The sequence below is a fragment of the Phascolarctos cinereus genome, unplaced genomic scaffold (genome assembly GCF_003287225.1).
Source record: "Phascolarctos cinereus isolate Bilbo 61053 unplaced genomic scaffold, phaCin_HiC Scaffold_1;HRSCAF=81, whole genome shotgun sequence".
NCBI lineage: Eukaryota > Metazoa > Chordata > Mammalia > Diprotodontia > Phascolarctidae > Phascolarctos > Phascolarctos cinereus.
In genome coordinates, this window is record NW_027555514.1 from 245,932,997 (window position 1) to 245,945,175 (window position 12,179).

General features: G+C 38.1%; 1 protein-coding gene across 5 annotated transcripts in view; it reads left to right on the forward strand.

The window, feature by feature from the left end:
- Positions 1–12,179, forward strand: part of SYT1 (synaptotagmin 1) — a 724,221-nt gene that overhangs the window by 116,860 nt on the left and 595,182 nt on the right. The gene's annotated exons all lie outside the window — the stretch shown is intronic.

Here is a 12,179-nt window from a genome sequence, read left to right on the forward strand (position 1 = left end):
TTCTTATTTAAGTATCTTGCTATCTTTACTCATAATCAATATATAATTTAGAGAATATATTATTTAATCCAGAGATTAGCAACGGCTGTGCAAGAAAAAATTAAGTTGAGTCAAATACTGTCCATTATTTAAATCCTCTGCTTTGGTAGAAAAGTTAATGCTGATATGAGTATTTACTTTGATCTGTAACAGAGACTTTTTCTAAGAAGATACTCTTATGAATGATGCTTATACTATAAGTTTTATGTGATTTATTGCTGATTATTCTATTTTTGCTCTGTGTTACTTTGTCAACGTAGCCAGGGGCAGGCTTCATATTTCAGCCTTTACCAGGGGGAAGTAATTTGCATTCAGTCTATGCATGTGTATACAGGGTTATGTGAATTTAATCAACAAAACACCTTAAAAATGTATGACAGGGGGATAACTGACAGCGCCTCTGGATTCTGATGTGGTCAAATAATTCATTTTCCTTTCCTCTTATCAAAGCAATATAAGCATTTTAAATTAGACTGAACATTTTAGCATTTTAAGTAGCATCCTTGCAAAAGGCCGTATCCTTTTGTACATACTGTGCCAAAGACCAGATAAATTCTTTCAGTGTCAGTGAAGGTATTTTTTTTTAATGTGCACTGATACTTAGATGCCTAATCCTTTCAGGGCTAAAAACTGCTCTAGGGTGAAGCATTCTGGTCCCCTAAGAAAAATAGGAGACTTTTTAGGCCTTGTTAACTCCAAAGTGTACAGATGATAAGAGGACCTCCTACTCCTTCCTTAGGCCTTATTGAGGCCATTTAAGTAAATAGTCAGTTTGCCAAAACTTACAGCATTGGAAACACCATTATTTTAGGAAAAGATACTGAATGTTCATAGACGATGGGGCTGGAGACCACATCTCCCCTTTTGCACCAAATGCTTTCTTCTTCAGAGAGTTTATAGGAAGGAAGGAAGGAGGGAGGGAGGGAGGAAGGAAAGAGGTAGTGCAAGAAGGAAGGAAAGGAAGGAAGGAAAGGAGGGAAAAGGGGAAGGAAGGAAGGAAACATTTATCAGGCATGTATTGTGTACTGTATATATTACAAAAATATTATATTACAAATATCTCATTTGATCCTCACAACAACCCTAGGAAATGGATGCTATTATTATCACCTATTTCATAGGTGATAAAATTAAAGCACAAAGAGGTTAACTTATTTGCCCAGGGTCACAAAGCTACTACGTGTCTGAGGCCATATTTGAACTCGGGTATCCCTGAGTCCAGGCCCAGTCCAGTGCTGTTTCTACTATGCTACCAGCTGTGTTACTGGAGTGCAATATCTGTTCCAGACTCTCAAATAATGCTGGTTCTATGAAGCTTAAAATTTATTGATGACCCCTGGAGTGTGCCATTTTCCTCAGACTATTTGGATGTAATTTCTATGCAGAGTTATTACAATTCTAATAACTTTTTTTTTAACTTAACCCAAAGCTTATCATTGAGGTTGATTGATTTAGGCATGTTATAATTAAGTTTGAGTAGGTATTGAACAAATCGCTCAACCCCATCCTTATTGAAGGAATAAAGATATTTATTAAACACTTGCTACTTGGCAAGCACTGTTAAGTCCTATGAATATACATATGAAAGTAAGGCAGTCCCTGCCCTCAAGGAGCTTACATTCTAATAGGGAAGAAAACAAATATAAGGGAATGTTATGGGAAGTCATTTGGGTGGTAATGCAGCCGAAAGTGATTAAGCTGACATCCAGAAGCACTGGAAAATTATAGTTCCAGAACTGGGTAATGGGGAAGGGAGGAAGGGTATGTGCACAGCGGCAGGAAAATAATATGACAAGGACATAAAACAAGTATGATTGTGCCTTGCTAGAAATATTGGGCCAAAAGAGGTGCTCACCAATCAGGAAAGCAGGAATCCCAGTATTGGAAGAGTTGAGACTCCCAAGGCATAAGACGGTATGGTAGAATTTTATAAGCTCACATTTATGCCTTGCTTTAAGGTTTACAAAACCCTTTTGTCACTAACATCCCTATGAGTTTGATGAAACTCATGTTCAGAAAGTGATATGGTCAATATCACACAGTTGGAATGAGGATACCTATTCCCAAATCTGCTATTAAGTCCAGTGACTTTTCCACTATGGTACCCTTGCCTTTAGAAGAATGCCTGAGAATTGGAACATGGCTGATTTGGCCTGATAGGGTTTCCAACTAACAGAAAAATCAAGATAGGAGATATTGTACTGCTGGAAAGTCAATTTCTCAGGTTTTTAAAATCTTGCCAAGCTTTTGGTTTGAGAACATTGTCCAAAATTAATAGTTCAGTAGAGACACAAGCAAGCTTAAAATGAAGTCTTATTATGTCCAGTCATAGCTATGGAACATGGCATGGAGGATGATGAACACAGACTTAAGAAGACTTATGTCCAATGAAACGTTGTAGGCTTTATCTTCACTATCAAGAAAGGAGGGATAAGGTTTGATCTTTATGGTATTTACCTTATAGAAAGTCATCATGGTGTATAGTGATTGGAAAGCTAGCTTCTGAGTCAGGATGACCTGGACTCAGGCTCTACCTCTGACATATATTGGCACAAATGCTACTAGTGGGCATATTACTTGACCTGTTCATGGTCTAGCTAACCAGTTCTGTAACCTTCTAAATTACAGAGAAGGTCCAGGCTGAATTGGTAGAGTTCCCTCACCCAGGAGTTCTCTGTAATAATGAAATCACAGGTCCGGTTCCTATCCTTTTTCTATTCTCCCAATATAATGTAATCCCATTGAAGGCAGAGGCATAGGTGTTGTTTTGTTGTTCAGTCAGTTGTATCCAACTCTGAGTGACCCTATTTGGGGATTTTTGACAAAACTACTGGAGTAGTTGGCCATTCCTTCTCTAGCTTGTTTTCCAGATGAGGAAACTAAGGCAAACAGGGTTAAGTGATTTTCCCAGAGTTACAAAGCTAGTAAGTGTCTGAGGCCAGATTTGAACTCAGAAAGATGTCTTCCTGACTTAGGTTGAGAATGCTCTCACTGCACCCCCTAGAGCCCCCTAGAGGTATAGCTGTTGTTCACCCTTGATGTTTTGACTTACAAGTGAATTGGATTTAAATACTTCTTGGATTGAATTGGATTATACTACACAAATTGGATCTGCCCACATGACTTGAATGGGTAGATTATAAGAGTGTCATAGACAGAAAAGCAAGCCTTTAAGTTGAATGGTACAAGCTAGTGGGAGTCTGACTTAGTCAAGATGAAAAGTATGGTGGCAATGTATCCAGTATCACTGTAAATCAAGTTTTCTCATTTCCACCTTCACATTTCTCAAATTCTTTCCATTCACTCAACTATCACTCTACTGAGTCCTCTCATCACCTCACACCTGGATGTCTACAAAAGCATTCTTGTTCCCCTTTCCTCAAATCTCCATCTTCCACTCAGCTGCAAAAATAATATCACCAATGTGCAGATCTTATCACATCACTCTCCTACTCAGTAAACTCCAGTGGCTCCCTATTACCCTCAAAATCAGATGTAATATTCTTCTGAATTTAAAGCCTTCACTATCTGATCTCTTCCTATCTTTTTCTGTCTTCTTATTCTTTACTTTCCTCCATATACTCTAAGATCTAGGAACAGCAGCCTGCTTTTTAAATTAAATTTAAATTAAAATTTTATGTCATAAACACTGTCTTCCCCCTCCCCACTTTAAAAACCCCTATAACAAATATGCATATTAAACACAAGTCTCCTTTTCACACATGACATTCAATCTCTTAACCATGCTTTTATGTTGCTCGTCCCTCAAACAGGGAATGTTTTCTTTCCTCATTTCTGCTAGATGGCTTCCCTAACTTACCTTCAGATTCAGCTCAAATCTTACCTTCTGCAGAGGTCTCACCCCATCCCACTACTGCTAATATCTTTCTCCTGCAGTTACCTCCTGAATATACTGAGTAGATCTTATACATACTTTGTTGTCCTTTTTGGTTCTGCCATTATAGTATGGACTCCTTCAGACCAGCTTCCTGTCCTTTTTTCCCCCTTTTCTTTGCATCACCAGTATTCAGTAGAGTGCCTTGCAGATGCTATCTTCTTAATAAATGTTTGTTGACTGACTGACTAAGGTGAGGGGTCTGAGTTGCTAAACAGGATTGTTTGCTACACTGGCTGAGAATTTGGTCCAAGCATGGCCTTTTAACTCAGCAGCTCTTTAAAAGGTCATGCCTGTCAGGGTAGCTCTTCTTCCCAGTCTACAATTGCATCTTCCTCCATCCATGAACTCTCAGCAGAGCCTCTGAATTCCTATGGTCCTCCCTCCTGAATTCTCCCATTGCAGCTGACACAAAGATCTCTGAAGCAGAGCTTTTGACAGGCCCTGATAAAATGTGTCCACCAGTCCTGACCTTTCTTCAGCGTGTAGGAAAGCATTCCAATGCTGTTGTGAAACTGTTTTATACCTCCATTTAAAAAAAAAAACTTTGGTAAGTTTTCTGTTTGAGAACATTGTCCTAAATCTAACTATCTGACAGAGCAAGTCAATCATTCTTCTTGAAAATCACTTCTGATAAACTGACTTCCAGAATTGTGCACCCTACTTGTGCAGATCTCTGCCAGGAATATTTTGTGTTTCTAAGGAGCAATTCTGTACAGCTGCAAATAATAGCTGACATTTATATAGAACTTTAAAGTTTGTTAAATAAAAAAACACTTTTATATACATGAGAGAGACCCTTTGATCCTCAGAACAATCTTTGGGGCAGATGGTATAGGATAATAGCACCTAATTTTCTGGATAAGGCAATGGAAGCTCAGGGGATCGATCACACAACCTCCCTACTCTAAGTGTCAAAGACAAGAAGCAAGCTATGTGATTAATTGGTGTTTTGTTGTTGTCTTTGCTTAGGTTGCTTTAAGGGAAAATATAGGAGAGGATAGCATACATTTATAAAAGAATGCTTTTGTAGCCATTTAAACTCTGACTATTCTTATCCCAACTCCCACCCTCACAGATACGTTGGGTCCCCCCAGTGCAAGCCTCAATCTCCCTCCTCAGGGTGTAACCCTAAGGGTCTCTGGAGTTATTTCTCTAATGATATTGGCTCAGGCCTCCAATACAGTGTGTTTCCTCAACTGTTAGTTGCCACCAGTTAGCATCTCAGTTTTATTTTATCAATTAATATCAAGTAATTTTTACAAAGGGAGCATTTACTTCAATGATATAGCAAGAACAGAAGTATAGATGTTGCTCCCTAAGACTTGGGGCACACTCTGCCCTACAACACATTGCTTCCTGGGATGGGGGCTCAGACTTAATGTGGTTTCTACAAAGCCCCAACAAGTTAATTTTTAAATGTGCCCTGGTCAATGGATGGATATGTCATCATGTCTGGAACTGCTAGGATGAGTCATGCCAGTCACCTGGGACTAACCAGAACTCCTTCCCTACCTTCCTTGCACTTTGATTAACCATTACAATTAAACAGAGTGAAAACTTTGAAAAGAGAAGGGAGAGCTGGGCCAGAGGGGAAACTAACTCAAAGTAGTCATGAAGTGCCAAAATTATGAATACACGGGGAAATGATTTTGAACTCTCAAGTTAACAGAATGTTGGTGAAGCACAACAGTATTTTTGCATAAGGGTGAGATGATAGGATTCAGAGCTAGAAGGGGACTTTAGATGGCATCTAGTCCAACCTCTTCATTTTATAGATGAAGGCCTTGAGAGGTGAAGGTGAATGTCTCAAGACAACAAAGAGTAAATAGCAAAGCCTGTGATTTGAATCCAGGTTTTCTGACTTAGTATATATTACTCCTTTGTAACAAAGAACTATAGGAAAAATGAAACTAGGTGACATTTTTTGTTTTTCAGTAGATTGCTGTTCCATTCTAAAGTCCCATTCTTGGCTGAGTCCAGGGTTTCATCACTACCATGCCTAGCTTGTTGAAAGAAATATGAATTAGAAATCTTCTTGCCCCTAGTTTTTCCTCTTTCTAATCCATCCTGTGTAGGCCATCCAATTAATCCTTCCTCAAATACTTTCAGTGTATTTCCTCCTGATTTTAATGGGTCCCCAATACCTATAATATTTAAGTCCAAACTCTTTTGTCTTGCCTTCAAAGTCTCGCTCTGTCTGGCATCAGCCCTGCAATCTAATCAATACTGATCTTCAGGAAACCCATACCTGTGGAACATATATTATATATACTTTTTTGTTGTTATTGATTTACCCATTATAATCTGAAATCCTTGAAAGCAGGGTCATTTTTTGCCTTTTCTTTGTATTACCAATGTTTATATAATTCCTTATAGAAGGCAAAAAAAAAAGATAGAAAAGAATTAGAGTACAAAGATTTCGTCAAGGATTGCGTAACAGAAATAGAAGATGGATTGGTCAAATGAAAAGAGTAAACCAGTATTCTCCATGACATATGGATGCCAGAGTGTTCTACTGGTACCCTCACCATGTCAGGAGAAACTGAGGAAGACCTTTACCTTGTTGGGCAGACATCCTCTGGTTAATTTCCAGCAGGACATAGACAAGGGTCAAATAAGGTAGCTATGTATGGCTGGCTTGTGATAGGTCTCATGTGGGCAAACTTTTGAATCAAGTAGACTATAGAGCAATCTGAGTATGTGAGATATTTCTGTAAATTTCCCAAAGGAATAGCAGAACTTCTGTGGCGCTTGCTCACACCCGCCATACTCCTTTTGGTTGCCCATTCTGGTGTTCATCTTTAGCTCTTCAGAGGTAGCCCTTTCATATGTTGCTGTTTGTCCTTCATTCTCCAAGAGGACCATGACATCATGAAGGCAATGCCATGACTTGCAAGTGAATTGGATTTAAGTGAGGGAGGGCTGGGCAAGGTCACCTGCCTCACTTTCTCCTCCACAGCCATCTGGGTCCAGTGGAAAGATACAGATCAGGACACTGGAGATGGCTCCACATTCCACATCTTACTGTCATAGAGAAGGAAGAGCTATGTATTAGAGTTAGAAGACCAGAGTTCAAGTCTTGGCACCAGTATCTATTAGTATCATGACGTTGAACTAAGCCACTTAACTCCCTTGAGCCTCACTTTTCTCTGTCATATACAGCATCCTGGACTTAGCAGCAGGAAGATACAGTTTCAAATCTTCCTTCTGATATTAGTTCTTTGTGAATGTTAACCTCTCAGTCTCCTAATCTGTAAATTAATAATAATAATAATAATTAATAATAATACTTTTATTATCCATATCACAGAATTGTTTTGAGGTTTAAATGGGACAATCATGTAAAGCATATTATAAATTTAAAATGTTATATAAATAAGTTATTACTATTAATAATAATTACAATAAAAACAACATCTTGAGAAATACATAGTATAAGACTCACTCTTTCTAACCAGTAGGAGTGTTGTCAGTTTCAAATGACAGGATCCATGTAAAGCACTTTGTAAGCAAAAATGGGAGTGTTAAAGGTAAAGGATTCTCTACCTTCAGTATTAGGTTGAATAATGAAAAATGCCATAGAATTCTTGATTTAAACAGAATAGAATTGACTGTTATGGGCTTAGAAAGCATTATATTTTATCTATTTTTGTTTTTTGTTTGAATTTAGTTCCACCTTCTGGGGATACTCTTCAGACCTGAAGTTTGACATTGAATCATTTTCTAGGAAACTCAATATAATACCAGAAATCAGTCTCTGACCTTCTAGTTTTAACAGGTTCTCACAACTATTAGTAAATCTAGTCCAATGACAACTTTATTTGTCCAAAGAAAGATTTCATTTTCCTATTGATTTTCCACTTTAAGTGGACCCCAAGTTTTTGCCTTCAACTTCAAACCAAAATTTCTGTTGAATGCACCACCATTTTTCTAATCAGCTATGTTCACACAATCTGAGTCAGCTCTTTGCCCTCACTTACCCCCTCTATAGCCAATCAGCTACTAATTGTTGATTCTACCTCTTCATTATCTGTCCCCTTTTTTTTACTCACACCACAACCACTGGAATCCCATCTCTCACCTCGACTATTTCAGTAGGCTCCAGCATCCAGACTAATTCCCACACCAATCCATCCTCCACGTAGTTGCAAAAATAATATTCCTAAGGCACAAGAATGATCATGCCACATCCCTTCTCAAGAAACTTCAGTGACTTCCCACTGGTTTTAGGATAAAAAACAAACTCCTGTGTTTGGCGTTTATAGTCCTTCACAATCTGGCTCCAGTCTGCCAGGCTGATTATTTATTACTCCTCCTCATGTACTCTGTACTCTAGCCAAACTGTCTCACTTACAGTTCCCCATAGATATAATTTCATCCCCTGTCTCTGTGTTTTTGCACAAACTGGCCCCCAAGTCTGAAATCCACACCTCCTCACCTCCACATCTTGGAACCATTGATCCTTTCAAAGCTCATTTCATGTCTTCCCTTATTACCCAAGTTGCTAGTCTTCATACCCCAATAACCACACATTTGTATTGTCTATATCCTATACTTGCTTATCTGTGAATATATTATATCCTCCCAATAAAAGACATGCTTCTTGAGGGCAGGGGCTAGCTCACTTTTGTATTTGCATCCCAAGCTGCTTCATGGCAGCAGCTCAATAAATGCTTTTGACTGATGTGACATAGTTGTAGCCAGAAGCATGCAGCCAACATCTGATTCTGTGCATATGAATGGATTGTGGGGCTGTTAGCTTCCTCCCACCACCCTGCTGGCTCCTGGAAAGCTTCACACTGTGCCATCAGAGGAGGCAATGTGCCCAGTATAAAAGATGCTGAATTTGGATTCAGAGGACACAAGATCAGATTCTTCATCTCTCAATTATTCCTTGTGAGACTTCAGGAAGATTACATCACTTCTCAGTATCTCAGTTTTCTCATTTGTAAAATGATGGTGTTGGGCTAGAATGGTCTTGAAAGGTTCCGCCTACCTTGAAATTTATAACCCTATGACCAGGTTCTTTCACTTACTACCTGCATGACCTGGGTAAGTCACTTAAATTCCTTTGCTCCTATTTTACTGATCTATATAAATTAGAGTTGAATTAGACTGTAAAGTCTCTTCCAGCTTAAAGTCAGTGTATTCCTCAAGGCATCACTGGTGGTAAGGGATTGTTTTGGGTGGAAAAGTGAAGAGCCTAGAAATTGAATCAATTTATTCATTTATGATTTCATTGATGTAGGAAGCTCCTGGTGAGGAAACTCCTTTTTTTCTTTTTTTTTTCTTTTTTTTTTGATTTATGAAATAAAACAAGCATTCCCATAATACAATAAAAAGATGATTGCACATGAAACTGCACATCTATTATTCATAACTTGCTATTCTTTTCAAATATACAACAAAATTATCATGCACTTTTTCTAATGTACTTTGCAGTGCTTTGCAATTAACTAGGGCACTGACAGGTTACTTCTTGACTAACCTAAGTGCACCCAGAATTTAATATATGATGTAATGATAATTGTATCTGACAATAACATAACGTGTTAAGATTTGGAAAGTGCTTTATATCTGGTATTTCAATGATTTTCACAGCAGCCCTGTAAAGTAGGTGCCCTTGTTATCCCTATTTTACAGATAAGTAAACTGAGGCTGAAAGGGAGGTCAAGTGACTTGCATAAGGGAACTCAGGAATGTAAGCTCCTTGAAGACAGCCATCATTTCACTTTTGTCTTTGTATCTTCAGCAACTAGCACAGTTCTTGACACATTATTTTTTGTCTCAAAGGAGGCTTATGACTTCATCTGTATAGGGAACTCCTGTTGAGAAAATTTCTTCCACCAGTAAAGATCAGCACCTGCTCCATAATTTAGTGGAGTCTTAGAGAAATGGCTGGGGGTACCAAGACATAAATCAGCTTTTCCAGCATTAATAGCCATTCTGGATCAAAGGCAGGAATTGAACTCAGGTATTTCTTACTTTAAAACCACCTTTCTATCTAATATGTCATGATGTCTGCTTTTTGACTGAATTATTGATTCAAATATCCACGGCATATTTTTTGGATAGGACCAATTCAAGAGTTTGTCTTTTTTCCTTAACTATTTATTATTGTTGTAAATGTTTTGTTCTCTTCTCTTTTCTGAAGTTTCCAATGGGGAAGAGGTGGCAGGGAAAAATAATAGATTTTTGTTTATCAATAAAATTTAGTTTAAAAATGTGAGAAATGATTCAAACCCAAGTTTTCTTGGTTCCAAGTCCATGAATCTACTCAGGATGCTATAGCCAATGTAAATAATCAGTTAAATGCTGCAAGTTTTCTAGATATGGCCTAGGAATCCCAAGGGGTCCATGTGATTAAGACTATTCTCACAGTAATACTGACTTTTTAATTTCTAATGTGGTAAATATGAATAGATGTAATTCACACAAACAGAAGTTCTTTAAAGGGAGTCTTTACCAATTTTTACAGATGTAAAGAGATCCTGAGACTGAATAGTCTAAAATCAGCTGGTTTGTGAATTTCAGTATTTCATGTCCTGTATATAAAACATTCAGATGAATAACGTGAGGTTTTGTTGTTGTTATCGCTGTTTAAGGGGGAGCAATGGACTGGATGCTCTGGCATTATATGGACATGACTTCAATGCAATTCTTCCTTTTTGGCTAAGGGATCACTTCCTGCACCTAATGTGCAGCTCAGAAGTCTCTTGCCTCTGTCTTACTGTCTACTTTAATGATTATGCTCAGTGAGCCCAACTTTGGAAAGGAGATTCCTCTAATTAGCTTGGCCCATCAAGCATCTGGTAACTGGTTGGTGAGCCCAAAAACATCAGCCACAACAACAAAACACTCTTCAAGGAAAATACAGAGCAATGTATCCTCCAGGCCAGGAGGACCAAAACAAAATTACTTCCATGTGACTTAAAGCCATTAGGAGCTTGATAAACCTAAATTAGTGGTGTCTGCTCCCTAAATCCTTAGCCAGAAAGATAGATAATTGGAATTACACAATACTCAGCACTTTGGGTTGGCCTCCATTTTATAATATAATAAAACTTATCATCTGTATGCTTGTCTGGTTTTTAGAAGGAAAAAAAATACCAAGAACAATTTGATCTGTCCTGCTTCTACAGACACTGATGCAGGTGGTTTAAAAACAAAGCATTTAATCAGACAGGTTTTTACTTAAACTACCTGATGATTCATCATTCAGCCCTTGCTTATTGTCAATTGTACCCCTCAGGGCTATTATTTATAGAATATTTAAAGAGCCTGGACTACATGTGCTACTGTCTTGAGTTCTATTGTGCTGTAAATTATAGCTCCAATTTGTTTCAGGTTCTGCAGGGATTGTCAGGACTACAGTGACTCATCCATGGGTTGAGATGAATATTCCATAGCTGCTATACTGGAAAGCAGGCTTGCCCCCATGAATTTATTGGTAATTCCAGAATGTTCCTAGACTGCAGTTTATGAGCTTTGCCACTATCCCCAATATACAACAGAAGGAAAAAAAAAGAAAGGAAGGAAAAAGAAAGAAGGGGGGGAACCCTTCCTTCCTTGTTTCTTGTCTTTTTGTTCCACCTAAAAGGGATTATTCTTGTCTTATAAACAAAACCTATCAGATTGGTGCTTTGATGCAGACTGCACATGCTTATTTGAACAGACATTTATCAAGTGCCTACTGTATGCCAGGCTTTGGAGGCAAAAAGACTAAAAGGAGAAAGCCCCTGACTGCAGGGCTCAAAACATTCCTTTTATTAGGAATCTACAATAGGTATAGTTAGTAAATACAAGGTAATCTGAGGGAAAACAGCAATGAGGACAAGAAAAAAGTCAAAATTCCTCTCAGGACTGAATGGATGACCATAGGCTCAAGACAGAGGCTTCAGTGCACATCAATCAAATGCCTATGTTCCAGATACTCTGCTATGGGTTGGAGATCCAAAAACAAAAACACAACTGCTGTTTGCCCTTTAGAAGTTGACAGTCTAGCAGGAGAAACTATCTATCTATCTGTCTGTCTCTCTATCTATCTATCTACCTACCTACCCGTCTATCTACCTCTATATCTATCCACCTATCTGCACAAATATATGCATGTATGCATACATACATACATATGTGTGTATACATACATACATGTAGATATATACATGCATATACACACATTACATATATGTATGGGTGTATATATACACATATCTATATATTTGTAGGAAATATATAGGCA